Source organism: Eptatretus burgeri, chromosome 6, assembly GCF_056783735.1.
Source record: "Eptatretus burgeri isolate ZD-2024b chromosome 6, Ebu_testis_v1, whole genome shotgun sequence".
NCBI classification, from domain to species: domain Eukaryota; kingdom Metazoa; phylum Chordata; class Myxini; order Myxiniformes; family Myxinidae; genus Eptatretus; species Eptatretus burgeri.
The window spans coordinates 106,064,810-106,090,246 of NC_140966.1; the positions used below are offsets into that span (position 1 = coordinate 106,064,810).

At 44.1% G+C, this 25,437-nt stretch overlaps 1 protein-coding gene and 1 pseudogene across 1 annotated transcript in view; both read left to right on the top strand.

Annotated features, from left to right (window-relative positions):
* Positions 1-25,437, top strand: part of PARPBP (PARP1 binding protein) — a 266,632-nt gene that overhangs the window by 238,528 nt on the left and 2,667 nt on the right. The window lies entirely within an intron of this gene.
* On the top strand, positions 8-2,727 carry LOC147025535 (uncharacterized; annotated as a pseudogene).

A 25,437-nucleotide genomic window follows, 5' to 3' on the forward strand; every position in this document is an offset into this window, starting at 1 on the left:
ACCCAAATCCTTGTGGAAAATTCTGGGGAGCCAATCAAAGTCCGGGTGCTCAGAGGGCCTGCGCGAAAATATCGGAAAATTAACTTTTGCCAATATTGACTTGTGGGATGTCTAACTAGCGGTTTTTTAGGGTGCTGAATTGATTCCAGCCATTATTTTTGAGAAAAAAAAGCACTCCTTGATCATATAAAATGTATTTTTCCGATGCTCCGATGCACTAACAGCTCTGATGAGGACGACACCTCAATCGTTTCGCGCAGCTCTAGATGAGGCAAGTGAGTCCCCTGTCGACGTGAGGGCTGAGGACACAGACGTCCTGGGTATGCTGATTCATCATGTTGCAGACCATCCGATCTTCCTCACGACAGCCAAAGAAACATCTTACGATGTCGGAAAGATCCGGGAGGCCCTCCCAGAGATATACCGGAGGTATCTCATCTTCTTGCACAGCTTCTCTGGCTGCGATACAGTGTCTGCAATTTTTGGGTTTAGCAAACCAACTTTGCTAAGGAAGCTCTGCAAGACTGATGAAGCAGAGAGGGCAATGGACGTGTTTATGGACATCCGATCTGAGAAAGGTGATATCATTAAAGCACGCTGTGATCTTTTCATGCTCATGTTCCATGGGAAATCCTCCAAAGACTTTGAAGACTTGAGATTCGACATCTTCAGCAAGCGAGCTGCTACTGGGAGCATAAAACCTGAGAAACTCCCCCCTACAACAGGAGCTGCAGCACAGTGCTCTCTCCGAGCTTACCTCCAGACTAGAGACTGGCTGATGCTGCAAAGTCCATCGTTGGATGCCCGGGACTATGGATGACAGCTCACTGAGCAAGGATATGCACCAGTCCCTTCTACAGACCCCATTGCACCAGACCACCTCCTGACGTTTGCCAGCTGCAACTGTGCGGGGGACTGCAGCTCACTCAGGTGCTTCTGTAAAAAGCAAGGAGTCAAGTGTATTTGTGCTTGCGGCATCTGTCATGGTAACTCTTGCCTGAACATAAACCAGCTGGATGACAAGAGGAGTGAGGAAGATACCTGGGGAGTTTGATGAACAAGGTTGTAAAAGCTGACGAAGCAACATTTCAATTGAGCACAGTTCTGTTAAAAAATGTCAATAAAATACATTTTATATGATCAAGGAGTGTTTTTTTTCTCAAAAATAATGGTTGGAATCAATTCAGCACCCAAAAAAACCCCTAATTAGACATCCCACAAGTCAATATTGGCAAAAGTTAATTTTTTGGGTTTGGGTTTGCACGAATTGATAGGTGTTAGTGGACACCTAGATGAATACGTTAGTGAAGAAATTTTTTGGTAAGCAATTTTTTCACAGATGGTAAATACAATTTGCGAAAATTCCTTAACTAGAAGGTGATCGCATCAGTTCCTTCGATAAAGTTTGAAGGGATTATGTTTGCTAAAGCGGTTGAAACTGCAGCTGTTGTAGAACAAGCCAGACAGGATGTTTGCATCATTGTTGGGGAGGACTTTTCTGTCAATGTCATAGCTGCTGGCAGGTCGCATGCTCACAATTCCCCATCTGGGTCAGCATATCAGGAACCTCTTTAATCCTGGCTGCATGTATGTATGCAGGGCATCGCAGGGTCAGCTGCAACCGCAGTCTTGTCAGGGTTTTGGTGGTTCACGAAGCCTGGTGTTGGCTGTTAGTGGTTAGGGTGGCGGCTTGGGATCCTCGGGTGCTGAGTTCAAGCCCCGTTGGCCGCTGAATTAAAATAAACCAGGAGGTTGACTCAGCCTGTCATCCTTCCGAGGTCGGCAAAATGACTACCAGTGTACCAGTAAGGGGGACACTGCATCAGCGGCATAGCCACGTCCCAACCAATGATGCAACCAGCAGCCACAGGCTACACTCGATAGAGAGAGAGAGAGAGAGAGTTGGTTCACACACTCATTGGAACTGGGTTTTTTTTGTTTGTTTGTTTTTTATGCACAATGTCAAGGCTTGTATAAGAGCTAACATGCAGAACGTATAACAAGGGGAACAGGAGACAAGAGTGACAGGAGAGGGAAGCACAAAACAGTGGGGAATAGACACATGAGGAGCTGTGTGGAAGAGAGAGAGAGGGATGGGGCGGGGTACACGGTGTAAACAAGATGGACACTACAGGACTTTCAGGAAGGAAAGCAGGGAATATGAAGGAGGTGGGTTTGTGGTGGATTAATGGGAGTAGAAAAAGATCGTGGTTTGGATGGCAGAAGATAAGAGATGGTGGTGAACAGCTATTTTGAAGACCTGGAGGGAAGAGTGCGATTGAAGAGTGTGTGGGAGTGAAGGTGAGCAGTATTTCTTGATTTTGGTAGTTTAACCAGAAGCTGGTTACTAGTGGACCTTGAGCGCCCTGTGGAAATATGAGCGGGACAGATGGCAGACAGAGCCGGGGGGAGGGGGGGCGAGGCTGGAGAGGAGACGGTAGAAGACAGAAAGACCATCGACCTGCCTGCAGTGAGAGAGTGAGAGACCCAAAGACTCAGCTTCATTGCGGGAGTTACCAATGACCTTAAATGCCTTGGTTTCCACAACGGGAAGCTGAAAAAGGTGAGAGGCAGGAGCACCAGCCCAGAGGGAAGAGTAGTACTCCATCTGTTAATTTCAGAATGCAGTGTGTCACCGGTGTGGTCGGACAGGCCACGTGCGGTGGGTCTGTCAGGGCCAGGCACCATCATCGGTACATGTGGTCAAGGGTAGCTGTTAGCCGCAGAGCAGAATTATGTTCAAATTGAGCATGAAGCACTGAGTCTGTTATGGGGCGTGTTGAAGTTTCGGCGGTACTTGATAGGTCGACATTTCCTCCGACAAACTGATCATCAGTTGCTTCAGTTCTTGTTTAATCCTCGGAAAGGCATTCCAGTAACTACAGCTGTTCAGCCACAGAGTTAGTGTCTCTTCCTCAGTGCGTATGACTACAAAATATCATTTTGTGCTTCTGAATGGCACGCTAACTGTGATGGCCTGTCTCGAATGCGGTCTCCTGGTGTCACCGAACCCACAGATGATTTTGAGGTGTACATGTTCGAACAGATCGAGTCTGGTCCGGTAATTGATGCAGACATGGCCGCTGCCATCTGTCGCGATCCCCTTTTTTTGCGTGTTGCGCACGTTGCGTTGTCTGGCTGTTGGTTCGAGTTGCCCTCAATGTCAGAATATACTCCATATGTGTCACGTGCATCTGACCTCCCTTTAGCTCAAGGTTGTGTAATGTGGGGCATGAAGGTGGTTATTTCTGCTTCATTACATCAGCGCTGTCTCAATGAGTTACACGAGGATCTTTCAGGTGTGGTCAAAACGAAGACTTTAGCCCAGAGTTTGTTGTGGTGGCCCGGACTTGATGCGGACATCTAGTGGACAGTAAAAGCATGTGCTTTGTGTCAAACTGACGCTGATTATCCCTCACGTGCCTCATTGTTGTGGCCGCTCACCGATAGATCGTGGCAGCGCGTTAATGTGCATTTTGCACGGCCGATCATGGGTCATATGTTTCTTTGGGGTATTTTTGCAAACGAAGGCGTTCTGGAGATTTTAGTTTTGGACAATGGTCCAAAGTTTGTGTCTGAGGTGTTTGCCGTGTTTATGTGTGATCATGGTATCAAATACCTCAGGTCGGCGTCTTTCCACCCAGCTACAAATGGCCAGGCCAAATCATTTGTTAAAGCTTTGAAACATGCTTGACATTGGTGCCAAGTTGTACGATCTGTACAGAGTAGTGGCAATGTGTTTTGCATGGCCCTCATAATTCGGTGCATTCTACTATGCAGGAAACGCCTGCGTTCTGCATGTATGGCTGACATTTGCAGGCACGGATGAATTTGCTTCAACCTTGCGCACTATCAGTTATTACGGCGACTGATGTTCGTTCACGGTGCCCCAGCCAGTTTTCGCATGAGGCTATGTACACCGACAGAAATGGGTACCGGCTACTGTGATCTGAGTTTTCGGATCAGCTAACTACCTTGTTCGTACTTCGGCCAGTCTTACCTGGAAACCTCATGTGAATGAATCGTTGGCTCCCGGGTCTGATCATTCATACGCTGCCGATTCCGTTCTGCCGTTCGGTGTGTCCTCATCCATCGACATGCCCGTGACCATGTTCTGACGACCTGTCCCTCTGTCTGTAGACTCTAATGTTCAAGGCGGGAATAGTAGCATGGATGTTCCTCTGGTGTTGGTTGCACCTGCTTTGGTACCTGGTTGAGGAGCCGTCACCTGTTTCCAAGGTCCCACCGTAGCTGCTTGTGTCTGCTGCACGTTTCCCACGTGCTTCTTTCAGACGGGTTGTACGAAGAAGATAAACAAGAAATACAAACGTATATGAAAGTGCATTGAAGGAGCGCACAAAATAACAACAACAATAACAATGTGATATTAAAGATCCTTCGTTTTCAGGCTTGTCCACTTAATTATACATTCTGATTGAGACTCTCATGTCTTAAATTACTACTCTATTTTCCCCCAGCCTGGATTTCACATCACGGCACTGCACAAAATGCGTGACTAAAAGTAACTGGCTCGCACTGCGCAATCATCCCTGGCAGTGTTTTCTACAAATGTTTATTTTACCTTTCCATAAGCCCTATCTATCCCCTATATTACCTTATCTTTTACCTGTCACCTGTCCTGTTTAACTACTAACCAATAGGGGTCTTCAAAAATGACTGATGAACACTAACGAGGCATTACACGTATGCTCAGTGTGTGCATTTTCATTGACTCCCATCTGCTAGCACGGGCACTTTTAACCTGCGATGTGAGCATGAAATCTGCTCAGGATGTAACAGGATGGATCAGGATGTAACAGACAAATACAGGACGCAAAAGGAACAGAAGAGACGCACACAACAGGAGCAGTAGAGAGAGGGGAAGAAACACTAACAGCACAGTTGAAACCAAAGAGAGAGGGAGACTGGGACAAACAATGGGTGTTGTGGGGGGGAGTAAGAGAGGATGCAATGGATGGACAAGATTGATACAGATACAGAAAGAAGCCCCAATGAGGAAAAACTGGAAATTTAGGAGGAGGGATTTGGATGGGGTTAATGAGGATGGGAAAGATCATGGTTTTGGATTTGGGACGAACTGAGATTGTGGTGAACAGCTGTCTGGAAGTCATGGAGGGAATAATGAGATTGAAGAGGATTTTTAAGTTTGTTCCACAGGTGAGAAAGGAGGAACAAATGAGTGGAGGTGAGCAGTGATCCTGGATTTAGGTAGTTTCACCAGAGGGAGGTTGCTGGTGGACCATGTGAGCCCTACAGAAACCTGGAGGGACAAAGCACAGAAAGAGCAGAGGGTGCAAGACCAGTAATGAGGTGGTGGAAGACAGAGGGCCCACCGACCTGTCTGCCAAAATTTGAAATGTGGCTTTCCTAAGAAAGATCATGGCTGAGCGTGAGACCCAGGAGCTTGAATGACTGAACTTCCTCAAGAAGATTGTTAAGAGAGTAGGTAGGAGGGTTTGCCAGATGGTCCTTTTCGAGAGAGCTTGTGAGAGTGTGAGATTTGTCTGGATTTAAAGACATAGGCCTATTCCAATTGTTGACCATTTGCGTTTTTGGTTTTTTTTCAAGGTCTGAAGAGAGGGAAGAAGCTGCAGCTGGCCTGTCTGAAGGATGATCAGGGATGCCATGGCAGCAAATAGATGAAGAGGATATTCCAGAGTGTCAGAGAGATCATTGATGGTCATCTGGAATTGTAGGACTGGGCACAGAACACTGCCTTGGGGCACTCCAGCCTTAACAGGGAGAGGAGATTGAAGGATTCCGTTGAGTGCCACACGTTGGCTATGAGAATAGTGGAAGTCAGAAAAGCCATGTGTGGAGTTGGCCTTGGATGCCATAGGAAGAGGGTTTGGAGATTATGGAAGGAGGCCTGACTGTATCAAAGCATGAGATATGTCCAGAGAGGTGAATGTCCCTGATCTCATGTCTAACATTGAGGGCCTCCTTCCATTGTTTGGAGAGTTGAAGCAGCATGTCCAAGGTGGAGTAACCTGGTCTGAACAAATAGGTGAAATGAGATGAGGTTGTTGGAGAAAAGGAAGGATTTCATATCAACTGTGATGATGGATTCCATGACCTTGGTGATGATTGAAAGTAAGCTGATAGGACATACACTTTTTGTGGACCTTTTGGAATGCACTGAGAATTTCCTTCGGTCAGATTAGCCTTTCAGGAAGAGAAGGCAAGTTGTTTCAGAGCAACTGCCTCACCATAGGATTCACTGTACCATTGGCGGGAAGAATGGTAGGATAATTGAAGACGAAACTAACTAATTAGATTTAAACAAAAGAGTGGCAATTTCAAAATGGTTAACTATACAATTGTTGCGTTCTTGCACGCAAGTTAGGCTCACGGAAATATCCAGAAATATGAGGAATTTCCATGCACGAGAGGGGTCAAGATCCTTGCATTTCCTGTTAATAAAGCAAACGGTGGTAGTGCATTTATCAAACACACACCACACCCACACACATCCTTCTCCTTTTAGCAATGTATGCAAAAATCTCGTACAATTTATTTTGTGGCCCCAGAACCAAGCAACCGATACATTTATAACATGCCCCCCCCCCACCGCCTTTCCCACCCGCATTATTAATAGTAAATATAACTTTAAACTTGCCCGACACATTCACAAGCCCCCAAGTATTATCGAACCATCATTGTTAAAAACCACCCAAGTCAGATACGACGTCTCCACTTGGGTAAGTTTTCCTGGTACATCCAGCGTATTTTGACACATCCAGTATTGCGTATTTTGACATTGTGAAAATGTGTTTTGCCGAAGAGTCGGGAGCCATTGCTTTGTTGGTGATGACGCCCAGCATCATCTTTGCAGTTGCAGATGTCCATTAAATAAATAACCAAGCCTGCCATGTTCACAGTCGGGACTCCAGCAAAGTTCACCTCATTCAATAGTAGTCAGGGTATTGGTAGAACACGTCTGTCTATGATATTTCGGGCCTTGAACCGGCCCACGTCATCTGGATTTTGCTGTACGGAAAGCTGAAAGATCTCAGTCCTTTGGGCAAGCTGAGAAAGCTCTCTGACCCTTTCACTGTGCAGAGGCACATTCCTTTATCTCAGGTACTTTTCCATGTGTTTCCTATTTTTCTGGTAGATTTGGATTCAAGAATTTTTTAAGTGATTCTTCACTATTGAGAGAGAGAGAGAGAGAGAGAGAGAGAGAGAGAGAGAGAGAGAGAGAGAGAGAGAGAGAGAGAGAGAGAGAGAGAGAGAGAGAGAGAGAGAGAGAGAGAGAGAGAGAGAGAGAGAGAGAGAGAGAGAGAGAGAGAGAGAGAGAGAGAGAGAGAGAGAGAGAGAGAGAGAGAGAGAGAGAGTGTGAGAGAATGAAAGAGAATATTGGGACTATATTCTGTGCAGAGCGTTGGTGCTGCCAAAGCAGTCTCCTCGGCTATTGGGCACAATCCTGGACGGGTCACCACTCCGATACAGTATACCAGCATGCTGGCACTCATTTTGCTGACCTCAGAAGGATGACAGGTCGAGTTAACCCCACCTGGTATTAATTCAACAACTGAGCGGGATTTGAACTCAGGACCCTGGGATCCAAAGCCCGTCACCATAACCATTAAGCCAACACCAGCCATGCCATTGTGAGATGAGACCAAAAAACGATACAGTATATAGGACGTTAACTCAAAAAGTTGTGGACGAGTTGGTTACGTGACGACAACAAGTCGATTCGATTTTGGTTCAGGTCCGGATCCAGATCTGCCCGATCAGTGGGATACACAATGTAAACTGTTCAACCTGGTGGAGGTATGCGCTCTAATTTTTATTATCCTTACAACTTCAGTAATGTTGGTAATGCCGGTCAACTTGTTAATGTGGCGACGTTTTTTGGTGGCATGTTATCCAGGTTCTGATAACTTTAATTTCTTTGCTGTCAGAGAGAAATTTTGTATGCCGAGTCGTGCTCAAAAATATATCACTGTGTGCAGTATTTGCTTATCTGTATCCAGACATCACTGGTTTTGAAGACACTTGTCGTCTTATGTTTGTTCGTCTTTTACTCTCATGCCCTGAAAGGGGTCGAAGAGTTCATAATAAATTTACCTATCGTTGCCACCTTCATTGGATCGTCAAGCCGGGCCAACCTGTTCGTGAAAGACCTGCGCCAGCCTACCTCCTGCGGCCATCCCCACAAAGTTGGTGGGAATAATTAGGGCCATTAAAGAAGCAGTGATACGAGAGTACAAACAAAATATCGTTCTGACCAATTCACATTGTATGTTATTGGAACTAGCAAGTTGTCCGTGCCTACACGAGATTCTAAACGGTGGAATACGGATGAAGGTGGCAAAAATGCAAACGGGAGCAATGCTCCAATGACGGCGAAGTTCTCAATTTGAAACTGTTTGTTCAATATATGTAGCTTTTTGATGCCTAGGGTTTGTAATATAAATTTGTATTGGTGTCAAAGCCGGTGACCAATTGCAAATTAATGGTAGGATACAATGTAAGGCACAATTTAGTGTGTTTGAAAACGAATGAATTCAAAGTTATGATGGAATATGCACTCATGGAACCAAGGAGCGCAGATTGTGCGGATAAACTGATGTACGTACGTATCGAATCGAATGAAGCCAAAGGAAGATTAATTGGCCACCTATTTATCAAGGTGAAGATGGATGAACTTGGAAGCATCAAAATTGATAAACGGAAGGGTGATAGGAGAGAGGGGAATGGTGGGAATGTGGAGGAGGGGTGAAAGCATGGAAATACGTTGTGGAGGAAGGCTTTGGCTTTGTGTGTCTGTGAAAATGACTTCCACATCCATGAAAGTGTTCGTCTGTTATCGGAGAAGATAAGTGAGGGTGTTTCCACTTTTCCCTGCACACTCCTATGTCGGTTTTCATGTCCGTTGCAGACTGTCTGGGTCCCTTTACCCCAGACATGCATGCAGTTCGTTGGTGGACTTCTCATAATCGACAGGCACATCACCTCTTATTGAGAGTCAACCCCCTGTTATTTTAGATTGTACACTACAAAAGTGGTTCATCTTTGATCAACGGAACTGATTTGTCTAATGTGTGTTTTTTTATGTGGATGTAGACGGTGATCCGGCAGAATCACTTCATGGGACTATCTCTGTTTTCCATTCTCGAGCTTTGTGGCTTAGTTTGTGCATCACTGGATCACTGATCATCCCTTTAGACAAACCTCCCTAACCCCACCTCCACCCCTACTACAATGAAGATCATATTATAACCCATCTGTGTAACGTATTAACTCGTAGAACAACTCAGAATGATTAATCTCAGCATTGTATTCAGCTTTTTTGAGTTTGTTCACATTCATTTGGCTCCAAATATGTTACATGGCTCGATTACTGCTTTAAAACTCCAAGATTCAATTGGTGCTATTCAATTTCCAAGATAATTGACTTCATTTCTGAGATCCTGTTATTTGGTTATTTTTCTTTATTTCTGCATTTTTCGGCCAAATCACTGGGTACTGATGCTTCATTTAGCAAGACCATCTTTTCGTTTTTTTGTACCTAAGTATTATATCCAGTCACAATGCTTTGTTTCCTATGTTCATGCTCAATGGGATCATCGGGTCCTGCATAATCATGACTTCCTTGTTTTCAATTATCACTTTTGGTTCATGTTTCCATGACTTTTCTGGGATAATGAACTTTTTGTAAATGTGCCAATGGACTCCACACACTTTGTTGTGCCTTTGTGTGTTGTGCTGTTCTGACATGACTTTTTCACATCCCGATAGGAAGTGACTCGTGCTTTCTGTTTCCGCCTTTCAAAACTTATGAGGTCCGTCTAAAAAGTAATGGGACTGAGCCTGCTATGTGTTCCACTTACACAACTTGAATGAACGGGTTGCGTCACAGTCTTTCATAACATTCCAGCAATATATATGATTGGTGATGGTTGACTGCGCTCATTGTGTGATTTTTTTACAGGTCATGCTTTACCCGTTGTCTCGTCTGTCATCGTCGTGCTATGAGTCATGAGCAGAGAGGCAATCTGAAGTTTCTTGCCGAGCTTGGCAAAACACCTTCCGAATCCTTCGCAATGCTGCAGCAAGTCTACGGGGAAGAAACGATGTCATGCACACGTGCATTTAAATGTCACAAGAGATTCAAAGAGGGACGGGAGAAGGTTGAAGATGATCCATGGTCTGGAAGTCCTTCAACGAGCAGAATGGCGGACAACATTGAGCGTGTGAAGCAGATGGTGTGTGTAGATTGTTGACTCAAGGTGCGGATGATTGCTGAGGAACTTTCCATCAACAAGGACACTGTCTGGAGCATCATCACTGAAAATCTCGAAATGCGCAAGGTGTGCGCAAAGATTGTCCCCAACCTGTTGGGGACCAGAAACCGCAAAGAGTCACTATCTGTCACGACATTATTGAGCGCCTCGAGGATGATCCAGACCTGCTCGGGAGAGTCATTACTGGCGATGAATCTTCGATATTCGAATACGATCCCGAGACCAAACGGCAGAGTCGTCAGTGGAAAAGTCCAGCATCACCAAGACCAAATAAAGCAAGGATGCTGAAGTCGAAGGTCAAGGTGATGCTCATCGCGTTGTTTGACATCAAGGGCATCGTCCACTTCGAGTTTCTACCACAGGGTCAAACAGTGAATCAATACATGTACAAGGATATCCTCCGGAGCCTCATGAGATCAGTCTGGGACAAGAGGAGGGATCTGTGGGGGACCAACGCCTGGGCGCTACACCATGACAACGCCCCTGCTCACAGTGCCCTGAGCATCCGACAGTTTCTGGCGGAGAGGAAAGTGCCAACTCTGGAGCAACCCCCGTATTCACCAGACTTGGCCCCTTGTAATTTTTCCTCTTCCCCAAGCTCAAGGGGGTGATCAAGGGGACCCGATTTCCTGATGTGGAGGCCATCAAAAGGGCCGTGATGATGGAGCTCCAGAGGATTCCAGAAGAAGCCTTCCAGGGGTGCATCGAAGCATGGAAGAAGAGGATGGACAAGTGTGTGAGACCGGAGGGAAACTATTTTGAAGGGGACAAGCTGTGATTTCAATATATTTTTTGGAATAAAATTCCTGTGAAGTCAGTCCCGTTACTTTTAAGACGGACCTCGCACACCTGTCTGATTGACTCACTCCTGCCATCTTTTTTAAGCCTTGCGTGTAGTGTCCTTCTTATTGGGCATTTAATATGATTAGTTCTCCATCCCTATTGAGCTACGCTCTTCTTCGCCATTCCAATGAGCCTTCCTTGTCTTTGCCTAATGTGTCCAAGTCATTTTTTAATATACCTTCCTGCTTTTTTATCGTTCTCCCATTTGTCGGTGTATATCTGGTGATATTTTGCGTGATATTTTTATTTTGTCTTTTTTGCTGTCATTGGGGCTGTAGTCGTTGCTGTTTCAGTTTCATGTCTGACACCTTCTATTCATTCCTGTTTTTGGAATTTTTCTGCTAGGTTGATTGGGGATACCTTTATTGGCTTGCTGTCTTCATGTTTGCATACAAATTGGATTTGGTAGTCTGTTTTAGTTTTCACGTACTCAGCCAATCCTTCAGTTGTCATTCTCTGCACTTGGTTGAGCTCCGTCAGGCCGCTACCTCCTTTTCGTCTTTACAGGTACATTTTCGGGATGCATTGATTTCTTTTTAAACATTTTGTGGATTGGAAGGAGTTTCCTTGTTTTGATTTTGGTGCGGTTCTGCAAAACCACATGCCTCTAAGGCAATGGCACCCAACATACCGTGATCCCCAGGCAGTTATTTCATTACTATTCGTGTAGTTAGTCCTCCCCTTATGTCTCATGGGTAAACGGGATGAATTGCATTGCGTGGGACTCATAGTTAGGTCTAATAAATATCTCTTTGATCCGCACTCTGACCCCTACTTTGACCCTTTCCTTTCAGCCATACTACACAACAAGCATGCAAGCACACATGCCATTCAATAGACAATTGTTTAATAAACACACCAGTTTCCGGTCCCGGAGCCTAGTGGGGCATGGCTAGGGCCACTGTTGCCCAATAGTGGAGCAGGATTTGAGCCACAGCACGTTGATTTCTGGTCCTCACCCCACCCTTCGCCTGGGGCTTATAAAAGGGGGTAGCACGGAGCCGTTGAGAGAGCTTCTTCGAGAACATCGTCTGTGTGCGACTGCCGTCCTTTGCCAGCAGGCGGTGGACTTCCTGCCGTGCTGTCAACGTGCCACCACCCCCGCGAAGCCAGACGGACTCGCCGCCGGCCACGGACGGCAGACCAGTACGGAGCGCTCGTTGCCACGAGCCCCGGCAAATAAATAGGCAGGAGATAACACGCCATATCATGAGGTGGGAACACTCAGGGGGAGTGTCCTACGGGAGGTACACGCTACACATACAGACTTTTACACGGATAGGTTCTGGATCTTCCTTCTCATGCACCTATTCTCCTATCCCGTCTTTATATACCCCTCTATCCTGTCTACTGTGGATGCACAAAAGAAGAACGTGTACTGACTCGCAATCCCATTTTTCTCGGGCGCGACGCCGCACCCCTCACGTTGCATACATCGCACCTCCCCACTCCCACACCATAGACACAAGTATCTTTCCAAATACCCCTCCCTAAGCATCCTGGGCCGCGTTGGTCAGCCGACCATGCCAGGTATTGAGAGGGCGCTCATCCTCACCTTTCTCGCTCTTTCTTGGCTCTCTAACTTTTGTGTGCGTGCGTGCGCGCGCGTGTGTGAGTGTGATGGCGCCTGTCTGAGATTAAATAAGATTGTCGAAGATATTCAGGATAATCCTCCTCTCTGTCTTCTTTTGTAAGTTGTTGCCTTTTGCTGCACCCCACAAATTCCTTGCTATCCCCTGCTGTGCATAAAATAAAACCCCATTCACTGTGCCACATACTTTTCCTCGCTTGGTTGTAAATAAATGCATTGCATAGAGAAATGTCCCCAGCTCGTTTTCGTGTTTTCTTCCATTGGTCAAGCATGGCCCGCACCCTAGTTTAGCTGGGACGTTATTCCCCGACGATCTGTTTCCCACCTGGTGTACGTACTTGGCAGTTCTGCTCGGCTGCGTCTCATCTGGTAAGGTGACGATTCTGGTGGGAATCTGAGGTAGTTCACCTCTCGTGGTCTTTGCCCCCCAACCCCGGGTCCGCAACAATATATCTAGTTTATTGTTTTCTGCTTGTGGACAGTTTACTATTCTGCAGCTGCACTGAAATACTGGTATTGCTAGTTGGTTTATGGCTTTGATTGTGTTCCTTGGGGGATGTATGTTTTCAGGAGCAGCCTCATTCTATGCAGGTGTTCTTTGGTAATTGTTTGCGCATTTGTTTACGACACATTTGGTGGCCCTCTTTAACTCCACATTATTTGCATGATGCTTCATTGTCTAGCTCCTGTATCATTGTATCGTGGTCGATTTTTATGTTATCTGTTTTTGTTGGAATGAATCGCTTTCGCTTCGGTCTCCACCATTTCGCGACGGAAATAACCGATGTTGCTTCCGTTCCCCACCGTTCTATTTCGGGATTGACCATTCTTGTGTCCGTCACGACCGTTCTTGCGTGTAGAATAAACGTGTTGGTTTCGGTTATATTTGCTATTGCGACCGTAATTACTGTGTTGGTTTCAATTTCGGCCGCTTTTTCATCAATTTTAGCTGTTTTTGTAACAAGAATGACGGGTTTTCATTCCGTCTGACAACGTTGGCGTCCGTTTGTTAGGGGGCCTGATCCAGGCTGTGGACAATTTGGTTCATTGTGTTTTGCAGTTTCCAAGTATGGCCTTGTTTAGTAGTAGGTAGTCTATTGTTCCATAGCATCCTCTTTTGCATCCCTTCTGCTCTGCTTCTGTGCCTACTTGTTGTGTTAGGTGGTGGTATATCATTTCTGTGATTATTTCCATTGGAAGTTTGTATGTTATTGGTGGACATGTAATGTGGACATTGGAAGTTGTTTAATACATTTAATCTACACTTGTGAGGTAGTTGGGTATCTTCAGATTTCGGGATGTCGAAGGTGTTATCTTCGTTGAGCTACTTGTCCATTACCTTTTCCTCTTGGATAAGTTTGTTGAATGCTCGAGCATAGTGATTGGGGAGCGCATCTCGTTGCTTTAGCCAGAATTTTGGAATTTCATCTCGTCCAACATTTAATGATGGGCAATTTTTCTTTTTCCTTCATCAATTATCACTGGGGGCTTTTTGCGAGTAATTGTGCTGGATATTTGCATATTTTGCGAAAAGGATTAGTGCATATGCATGCGTCGTTCATTCCAAAAATTGACCATATTTGCATGCATAATAGTTAGAAGCCCCCCCGAGTAGGAATGCAAATGTGCCTAACCAAGCATGGTCAATGCCTCAGAATCGGATAAAGAATACAAAAAGTTGTCTTAATCTATAAACTGAATAGATTGTTAACTAACGCCAACACATACGCAGCGCTCACCCCCAAAGCCAACTCCTTTACTAATCCCGGCAGTAACCTATGTCCTAACTAACCCGAAACGGAACATTATGTGGCTAGGTCCCTTCATGCTTATTCAGTATCACTGCAACAGGCATTGCACTCACTCAGCACATTTAGATTGATCAATAATTAAAAGGGGAACTACACTGCAGTGCTGTAACAGAGCACAGTCCAGCATTGACTGCGGTAAAGTGAGCCGCCTCATCTCAGCCGCCTTCAATTGAGATGCACATCCATGGCCCGACCAATCTCGATTTTCTTCTTCTAAAACATAAACGTCAAAAAGAAAAAGAAAAAAAAAATTATCAACACACACCGTACACCAGAACAACATAAATTACTCAACAATAGTGTCAACACCCCAAGCGCACTTCTCAAACTGTAACAACTGCAAAAAGGTGACATGTTAATGCATGTGGTTGCAATTACATGTCTTTTAGCATAGCTCCTCAAAGTGCACCCCTTCCCGCTTCTCCCTAACATTTTATTCTTCCACGCACAGACTTTATTGATGGACCCTTGAACGATATGAAAAACGGGGGCTTCGATGGATCGCTGAATATCGATGAAGTGACCAGTGTAATTATCAATGACCAATCGAGTCGATCATGCAGATTTACGCTACATTGCACCATCGACCGTCCTCTGCACGATTCCTCAATTTCTAACCTTTTCCCACTTTTCCCTAAAACCCTCCCACGGGTTTCCTTTGCACAATCCTGGCCTATGCAAACAGGGCGTTGTTTTCCTGCCTCCATCCTCATCCTGATAACTTGGAATGCCGCATATCTTTTGTGAAGACAGGTTTCGGAAAGTTTATGCAAATATTTGAAGATGAGAAAAATAAAAACGAAAGCATCATTTGGATGGTAACGAACCTTGCACAGTCGAGAGCATGGCTCATGATGGCATTGCAAGGTGTTGGCAATGGTCATGCTCACTTTGTTTTTTTTGTAATTTCTTTGTAAAATTTTAAGATTGCAGCTAAGTTTTCACAAAAAAAGTTAAAACTGCACTCCACATCTCAACTCATCTAATAAGAGGGCAGAAAAACATTCGTGCTTAAAATAGAGCCAGTTAGTGCAATAATGGCAATTGGATTGAAGCCACGGGACGTATGCTAACCACCGTGGGAAGCAAGAAGCTTCCCTGACTATTCTGACATTAGCCCTTCGTCGGAGCAAAAGTGGGTGCCGGCGACGAGTTTATGCACCTCTTTCGCTCCAACAAAGGATTAACGCTCCGAAATATCGGCTTCCCCTTGCTTCCCATGGCGGTGAGCATACCCGAGTCAACGTTGTTGATTCCGTCTGTTGTTCTTCCAGTCCACCGATACAGATTGCTACCAACCTTCACCGGTAAGACTTCACGAGTAAGGATAATGATTTGTGGTGAAAATAATCCCGCGTCAAAAAACTTTTCTCCTTGTATCATCATTTTTGTGTTTCACAATTTCATGCCTTGTTGTTGATATCTATATAGAGTCTATTTATTTACTTGCTTGCTTGCACTTGTCAACTGAATGAAATATCAAGTAATATTTGAACTTACGTTGTGCATACCACTGTGCAGCCTGCTCCACCATCTTCTATTGATCATATCGAATATGACAGAAAGTAAAGAAAAACTAAATGATGCATCCAATTAAGAATAAGAATGCAAATTACGTGACAGACCCGGAATATCACTGCCAATGTAAGTTGGCCTCGAACGTTGTGATTTTTTTCATATGCATTATTAATCCATCATATCCCATGGCAAACATCTTGAAAGGATTGCTCATCATCGGTTGAGGGACAACCTACACTCTCGTTTTGATTTGTGATCTTCATATTTGCATTTCCAACAGGACTTAGTATGTCATCCCCGAGAATGTACAATTAAATACATTAAATTGCTTTCAAAGGTATTAAAAGAAGTTTAGGCAATCTTGCTTCACAAAACAAATCTGTCGTAGTATAGTTAGAAAGATCTACATTCAAAACTGAAAGCTTCACTGACTAGCGGCTGCCCCAAGTAGGCCAGGCTCAGGTCCAACATTTTGAACACTGAGTGTTCATCATCCGGGTCTGTGCAGGCATAATTTGCTGTGTCGAGGTGCCCTCACAAAGCGGAGGGGGCATCATTGACTGCAATAAGCAGATGACGAGACATAACGTCGTAATATAGCAAATATATATATATATATATATATATATATATATATATATATATATATATATATATATATATATATATATATATATATATATAAAAGCACCACTGTCGGATTGAATAATGTCTCCCTTCGAGTTGTTTAATACATTTAATCAGTTATGTGACCTGATTGATTGTGCAGGAAACAAAGTTATTAGACAATGTGCTATTTTTCTGTCTAATCTGTTTAAACAGCGGTGGAGTGTGCACAGAGATCCATATTGATAGGAAATGATACCAAGAATGGAGGAAATGTACTTGGACATTTCCCTGATAGGATGGCCTTTCGTACAGCCTTGGTTGGCGACATTGATTACCCTTGGATAGCGGTTACAGCTTTCTTGGTTACAGCAACCCATGAACTTTTGGAGTTTGAACTACGAGATGGGTTTCCTCACTGTAAGAGGAGTTGGAGATTTTTAACAATACATGTGTGCCTACACTTTGGAAGGTCTGGCATAATTCAGATGGATTTTAAACCCCTGCTCTGTCATTAGGCTAATTTACCACCAGATTAGAACCTGGACCCCTGCATCAGGCCTTCCTTTGCAACAAACACCTCATCTTCTCCAGGTGCCAGGCCCTTCCATTTCACTTTCACGTGGAAATGTTGGAACGTGTGGTCTCAGGGAGTGCCTCCCAGATTCTAACCTTCCTCCCGAATGGAATGTGACCACTTAGCCTCTTTCCCCCTTCCTCGTGCTTCTCAGAATCCAAATCGCTCAATTTCCCCTTGGGGTTGTGGGAGCAGGAAGGAGATTTCCTTTTAAAACACAACGCTTTACAACCAACATCCTCGAGATTGAAAAATGATTACTCTGATACTCTCCCTTCCGTGTTCCGTCACAGCAAAATATAACGACAACGTGGAAGGAAAGTTAAAATGAAAAGTTATCATGTGTCGCCACAGCACATTTGCCGAAGCACATTCACTTTACACCACCATACGTGCCTTTACATGTGCGTCTAGTATATAAAACTCATTCTAACCACTCAATTTCTGAATGACTCCCTGACTGACCGATATTAATGTTCTGTACCTTCCAGGTGACGTAGAAAGCTGAAATTTTGTGTGCCGACGACATCGAAGCTGTTACACCGGGAAAAAATTAAAAATCACAGAACCGTCGGAAAGCGTTTGTAAATGAAAATATTTAAAAAATAATAAATGCAGCCTTCATTATTGCTTACAATTCCTGAGAAGGGAACCTATCCATTGAAGCATTTCTGGCATAATGGTTGTCACCAGAGCAGAGAGCAGATTGGGACCATATTCTGTGTAGAGCGTTGAAAGTGAACACCCCGACTCTTTCCAAAGCCGATGTTATGATGTCATCCTAAAGAATGATTTTTCTTTTCTCTCTCTCGCTCTCTCGCTCTCTCACTCTCTCGCTCTCTCACTCTCTCTCCTATCTCTCTCCTTTCTCTCCTCCTTTGCTCCAGGCACTGAGATAAGGAACTGCTCAGAGTCTATTTGAATGGCAAATGTTCTGAATCAGGGTTTTGAACATCCATGTGCATTGTTGCGGTGAGCACAGTACTTGGAATGTGTAAATAATGCTCATTCATCCAGGAAGGAGGGATTTGGTTGGGGGGGGGGGTGAACGTTTCCGTGAAATGTCCCCAATGAAGTTTGATTGAAAAGAAAAAAGCAGTGCTTGTTATTCAAACACAAATCTCTCTACAGTTTATTCACCTACTAACATGGAGGAGGTTCTTGGGGTTGGAAATTAATTACAAGGACATGATAATCACATGAACTACACCATTAGGGAAACAGAAGGTGCAGAGAGAGTAAGGGCATTACGTAAGATGATTCTCCAAAATGACTGTCAGGCACAGGACAGGTTTCGCAAAACATTTAGGGTGTAAAGCAAACTGTTGAGGTTAACACTTCTAGGTTTATGGGGTATTTTCATCCATAACAAAAAAGTTAGGGATGGATTTGGGCAAAACTTGGTGGATAGGTTGGGTGTGCGACAAGGACGAATCAATTAGATTTTGGTGAAAATCCGGATCTGGCGATGAGAATTTTTAAATTTTTACACTGACATTAATTGAGAGATAAGACCAAAAACTATATAAAGCACGAGATTTCAAAAAGTTGTTGATGTGTGATGACAAAACATGGTGGATGAGTTGGGTAAGTGTATAACTCGAGGCAGGTTATTGGCGTTTGGGTTGAATATTGAGATTGAGAAGAGAAGAGAGGCTGAGAGGAGGGGGATGGAAGTGTTGAAGGAATGGAGAGAGAGAGAAGGAAAATGGATATAGTCGGAGATGTGAGTTAGGCGATATAATCGAAAAAGTTTGTCTGGAAGATATAGGGGTGATGGGAATGTCAGAAATTATTCCATATTTGCATACTAATATAAGGGTGTGTGTGTGTGTGTGTGTGTGTGTGTGTGTGTGTGTGTGTGTGTGTGTGTGTGTGTGTGTGTGTGTGTGTGTGTCAGGGTGTCTCCTCCATAACTCCAAAACCATAAACCAAGCAACCTGAAACTTTGCATTGGAGAGGAGATTGGGACCAAACTCTGTGCAGGGCGTTGATGTCTCCTTGATGTCTCCGTTGGTGCTGCCTAAGCAGTCTCCTTGGCTATTGGGCACAATCCTGGATGGGCCGCCAATCCTACACAGTGTTCCAGAATGCTGGCACTCATTTTGCCGACCTCGGAAGGATGACAGGCCGAGTTAACCCCACTTGATATTAATTCAACAGTTGAATGGGATTTTAACTCAGGACCCTCGGATCCAAAGCCCGCCACCCTCGTCATTAAGCCAACACCAGGCATAAACTTTGCATGCATACAAAGAAAACTCCAGGGAAATGCAAGAGTGGAAATCAGGTGTTTGCTTTAATTATAACATCCCTTTTGAAGATAATTAACGGCATTATTTAATTATATCCTTCATCAGGTGATCCTCTGCCACCTCGCACTCTGGGTCTAAAGGCGTTTCTTGGGTAACATCGCTGGGGTCGGAAGCTGCCATGTTTTTTTGTCTTGCTCAACCTTGCCTTGACTTGGAACAGGCTGGAACGATTTCTTAACGATAAAGTTTATTTTTTACTTTGCTCACTCATATCGATTGCCTGTTTATCTTAAGGCCCGGTCACACCTTGACGTTTTAGCCAACGTATGCCGATTTTTGAATTTTTTTTCTAAAACGCTGGCACACGTTGAATACGTTATGGGTAAGTTTTGATAACATTGAGAGCACGCTGAAAAACACTGCCATACGTCGTTGTACGTTGGCTTTAAACGTTGTACTTTTTGGTTGTCCTCAAAATTTTTCATGCTTGAAATTTCATGACGTATGCCGGCGTATGACTCACACGTTCCGCTACGCTGGCCACAAGTTGTATGCACGGTCTGCGATCGTTGACAGACGTCAACACATGCTATTTGTAAGGTAATCATTAGTTGAGACACGCCGAGGTAATGTTTAGCGTACCCGAAACTTATTTCTAACCTATGATTAACGTGTTGTTGGCACGTTACGCGATCGTTGCCACACATCGACAGACGTTACTTTTAAGTTACTCATAGGCTGAAAGACGTCGGTATAATGGATCGTCCTTGCGTCAGCGTCCACGGCCACGGCCAGGACACTTATTTGCAGCATTCTTCAAACTTTTCTTCGGCATGACGAGGATGTTCACACTTCAATGTCTAACTTGGCTATGATTCCAATTGTCCATCGGCAGCGTCTATTTAAAATAGTCGAGTTTGAGCGTTTTAACACGTTCAGAAGAAACGCTTCAAATTTCCAAACCCAAGCGTCAAAAAACAAAGGCGAGTGACAGCAATTTAAATCGTTCATTGTAAACAATGAAAATAGCTGAGTGGTACCGTTTAAAAGTCATTGAGTGTAAAAAAAATCCAATTGTTGAGCGCAAGCGTCTACTTTCAATAGTGGAGTTGCAGCCATTTAAATCGTTGAGTGGCAGCCGATGAATAGCAAACCCTACGTCACCGGCAAAGATAAACTGCCGCACGATATGGATAAGTTAGGCTATCGTTGGGCATAGTTTGTGAACGCCGGCTTCACGATAATTATTTGTTAGTATATCGTATCTATAAGTAATCAAACCGCTCTGTGCACATTATTAGTTCATTGTGCATTTGTCCAACCCGTTATGAATAGACCTAAATCGTAAAAACAAGCTATAGCTCATTGTTGAAAAAGCCCCATAAAAAATTAGCCGCGAAGAACTTCGAACAATGGTGAAAAGATGTCTCCTACCCGTGGACACGCGGACGCAAGGAGGATCCATCATAACCCACACCCTCCCCCTCACACTCACCTACTACTGCCAACATGAACAAACTACTACTAATACTAATATTGATACTGTTACTGATACTGTTACTGCTGACATGGACATCGACTCAAAAAGGACTCGAAAACACTGTTGGGTTCCTCTTTTATGAACACCATTTTTATATACCAATTCCCAAAACCGCTGGGAACACGTCTTTATATGGCAGTTGTAAGCTAGAAACACGTTCATTTATTTATTTTTGTCGACCGGAAGACATCATTGGAATACGTCTACATACGTCGATGTGTGTTGGGACTACGTAAAGAATTGGTTCAAAGCACGTCAAACATAAGTTAGAAATAAGTTTCGCGTAAAAAAAGACATTACCGCGACGTGTTTCGACTTATGAGTAGCTTATAAGTAGCCTTTGTGGACGTGTGTAAGCGTCCACATATCGTGTGTAAAACTTATCCCCATCGCATGCGGAACGTGTGTCGTACGCCGAGTACGTCGTAAAATTTTGAACATGTTTAAAATTTCTTGACGTACTCTACTTACTACGACGTATGATAGCGTACTTTAGCGTTCTACTCACGTATACCAAACTTACTCATACCGTATTTGACGTGCCCCAACGTTTTAGATACATTTTTCTTAGGTCGGCATATGCTGGCAAGATCGCCAAGGTGTGACCGCGATGTTGTCACTTCCATTTCTACGGCAGTTATGATTCGAATCGTTGTGCGTCAGCCTTTTAATAGGCTACGTCACGACATCGTCGGCGATGCGTGCAACGCGCTATGCCTAAGTTAGACTATCGTTGGGCATCGGTTGTGTAGGCCGACAACAGGTTCAGCATTCGTTGGTATAAGTTATCTATAACACAACGAAACGTTCTGTGTCCGTTACCAATGCGTTATACATAAGACCAAGTCACTATGAATACGTCCGAATCTTTAAAAAAAAAACATCAAAAGTTCAACGTAAGCCAGCGTTTTACATACATTTTAATACATTGCCATCGCTGGCTAAAACGTCAAGGTGTGACCGGGCCTTTAGCTACGAATCGCTGTATACATCGCTTTTGTAAGTTCTATAAGTTTTCAAATTAAGAGCTTGGAGAAATTTCATGCATGATATGATACAATTTTCCACGATCTACTCTCACGGACTAATTAAAGTATATTGTCGAAATTTTCCTTCAGTTTTGAGAAACTAAATAATTGTCAACATCTCTTGTGAAATCTGATAATTTAAAGAAATAACGAGTCATAACTTCACCGATTCACCTATTTACTTTAAGCAAGCAAGATTATGTTCCCTCCTCCATAAATACACCAGAAAATGTGAAATTTCCAAAGCATTAAACGTATCTTTTTCTCCTGTTTGGAGAATTATATTGAGTGAACAAAAAATATCAGAATGTGCCAAAATTAACCAGCTTCATTGAGCTATATGATTTATTCATTCACTGCTCGACCTCGCACCCTGTCCACCAGAGGGACTGCCTATTCATAGCTTCTGCCAGATCTGTGTCTATATTTTGGGAGGTTTCGCGAGGTGCTCTTCGGGGAATCAAAGCAAATGTAGTTTAAAAAAAAAAAACGGACATTAAAAAAAAAGTTATAACGGTTGCATGGATGTTGAAGCGATGTACCACCTGAGACGGGCACAGACACGCAGACAAAATGGTGGATTTTCCGCAATGTTTATTTCACGGGCAATTGAACTTTGCAATGTCTCCAGGGTTGTTCTGCATTAAGCTGCAACTCTTTTGTAGATAAAGTCATTTTATTTCATTAACTGCTGCGTGTGAGGTGAAGACGGGCTTCAAAGTTAAAGGGATCCTTTATGGTATGCAGCAACAGCCTGGCCAACCGTTCCTTATCAACCATTTAATTGGAGTGCTTGCATGAGTGCTTACCCTCTTGCCGAGCGCCCATTGTCGATTGTAAAGAATAATGTTTGTAAACATATCGGTGAAACGTCTATATAAATGTAACATTATTTTTCGGTGAAAGCTAGTGAAGGTTTCTGGGTTGGACAGTACGTACTGTATTTGGTAATCATACTGACTCCAACCTGCTGATTCCTGAAAAATTGCCGATATCGGCCAAGCGTGCATGCGTGTGCTGTTCATTAAGCATAACACATTCTTTCTGCAAACTCCCCTACCCCCATATCTCTCTCTCTCTCTCTCTCTCTCTCTCTCTCTCTCTCTCTCTCTCTCTCTCTCTCTCTCTCTCTCTCTCTCTCTCTCTCTCTCTCTCTCTCTCTCTCTCTCTCTCTCTCTCTCTCTCTCTCTCTCTCTCTCTCTCTCTCTCGCTCTCTCTCGCTCTCTCTCGCTCTCTCTCGCTCGCTCTCGCTCTCGCTCTCCATATCCAGATGGTGGTTATGTCTGGGCGGTGTTCGTCTCCAGACACATCCCTGTGTGTCATCTTACAATTATGTCTGGACGGTGAACGGAGTTTTGTAAGATGAATCTAGTGCATTTCTTCGCCAGGTAAATCCAATTCCACCATTGAACCTGGCCCTCACTGCTGTTGGTATTCTTGTGGTACGACATTGAGATGTTGTGGCTTCTCCTGCATGCCCCTTCCCCCCAGTGTGACGTAGCTGCCGTCTGCCTGTTGGTAGGGTGGAGTACTGTAGGACACACTGTCGAGTTGTCTGCAAAAAGGAAGAGAGGGTTTTTCAGACTGTCGAACAGGTTGTTTATGTGGATGAGCATTAAGACTGGGTGCAACACTGCCTTCCCAGATGGGCTGATACCTCGGCGTTACATGTGTGGCTCCTCAATTCTGTTGAAACTCCCACAATGAGGCCGAAGCATGAGACCGGTTGCTCTTACGTCACAGACAGCTCTGGTGATCTCTATTTATTAAAAAAAATTTACGATATTTTCTTCTCTCCTTTCTTTCCTCTTTCTGTCCTCTTCTTGTTCATTCATTATTTCGCACATCGCCATCTGTCGTCCTATTATAACCCCACTCTCGGTTTGTTGCCTTTTTACGTTCTATCACCAACCTCTTTCACTGAGCCTTGATTTTTGTATCCAAATTTATAAAAGTGATCTGGGATGCTCCATCCTCTACTGGGAGAAGAGAGGAGAGAGTTCCATTGATAGAAACATGTTGCTTGCACAAGTGGGAGAAGTCAGAAAGCTCGGTCGGAAGGTGGGCCTTGCATGCTGCATGCAGTAAACTTGCCAAACAGAACAGCATGACATACTGCATTTGATGGCTGAGATATGTCCAGCGAGATGGTTCTGACATGCCATTTGAGATGCATGCCTGGTGTTGGCTTAATGGTTCGGATGGTGGGCTTGGGATCCTTGGATCTTGAGTTCAAATCCCACTCGGCTGTTGAATTAATCCCAAGTGGGGTTGACTCTGACTATTATCCTTCCGAGGTAGGCAAAATGAGTACCAGCTTGCTGATATCCTGCGTCGGAGTGGCGGCCCGTCCAGGATTGTGCCCAATAGCCAAGGAGACTGCTTAAGGCCCGGTCACACCTTGACGTTTTAGCCAGCGATGGCAACGTATTAAAATGTATGTAAAACGCTGGCTTACGTTGAAGTTTTGATGTTTTTTTTTAAGATTCGGACATATTCATAGCGACTTGGTCTTATGTATAACGCATTGGTAACGGACACAGAACGTTTCGTTGTGTTATAGATAACTTATACCAACGAATGCTGAACCTGTTGTCGGCCTACACAACCGATGCCCAACGATAGTCTAACTTAGGCATAGCGCGTTGCACGCATCGCCGGCGATGTCGTGACGTAGCAAATTAAAAGGCTGACTCACAACGATTCGAATCATAACTGCCGTAGAAATGGAAGTGTCAACATCGCGGTCACACCTTGGCGATCTTGCGAGCGTATGCCGACCTAAGAAAAATGTGTCTAAAACGTTGGGGCACGTCAAATACGGTATGAGTAAGTTTGGTATACGTGAGTAGAACGCTAAAGTACGCTATCATACGTCGTAGTAAGTAGAGTACGTCAAGAAATTTTAAACATGTTCAAAATTTTACGACGTACTCGGCGTATGACACACGTTCCGCATGCGATGGGGATAAGTTTTACACACGATATGTGGACGCTTACACACGTCCACAAAGGCTACTTATAAGCTACTCATAAGTCGAAACACGTCGCGGTAATGTCTTTTTTACGCGAAACTTATTTCTAACTTATGTTTGACGTGCTTTGAAACAATTCTTTACGTAGTCCCAACACACATCGACGTATGTAGACGTATTCCAATGACGTCTTCCGGTCGACAAAAAAAAATAAATGAACGTGTTTCTAGCTTACAACTGCCATATAAAGACGTGTTCCCAGCGGTTTTGGGAATTGGTATATAAAAATGGTGTTCATAAAAGGGGAACCCAACAGGGTTTTCGAGTCCTTTTTGAGTCGATGTCCATGTCAGCAGTAACAGTATCAGTATCAGTATCAGTATCAGTATTAGTATTAGTATTAGTATTAGTAGTAG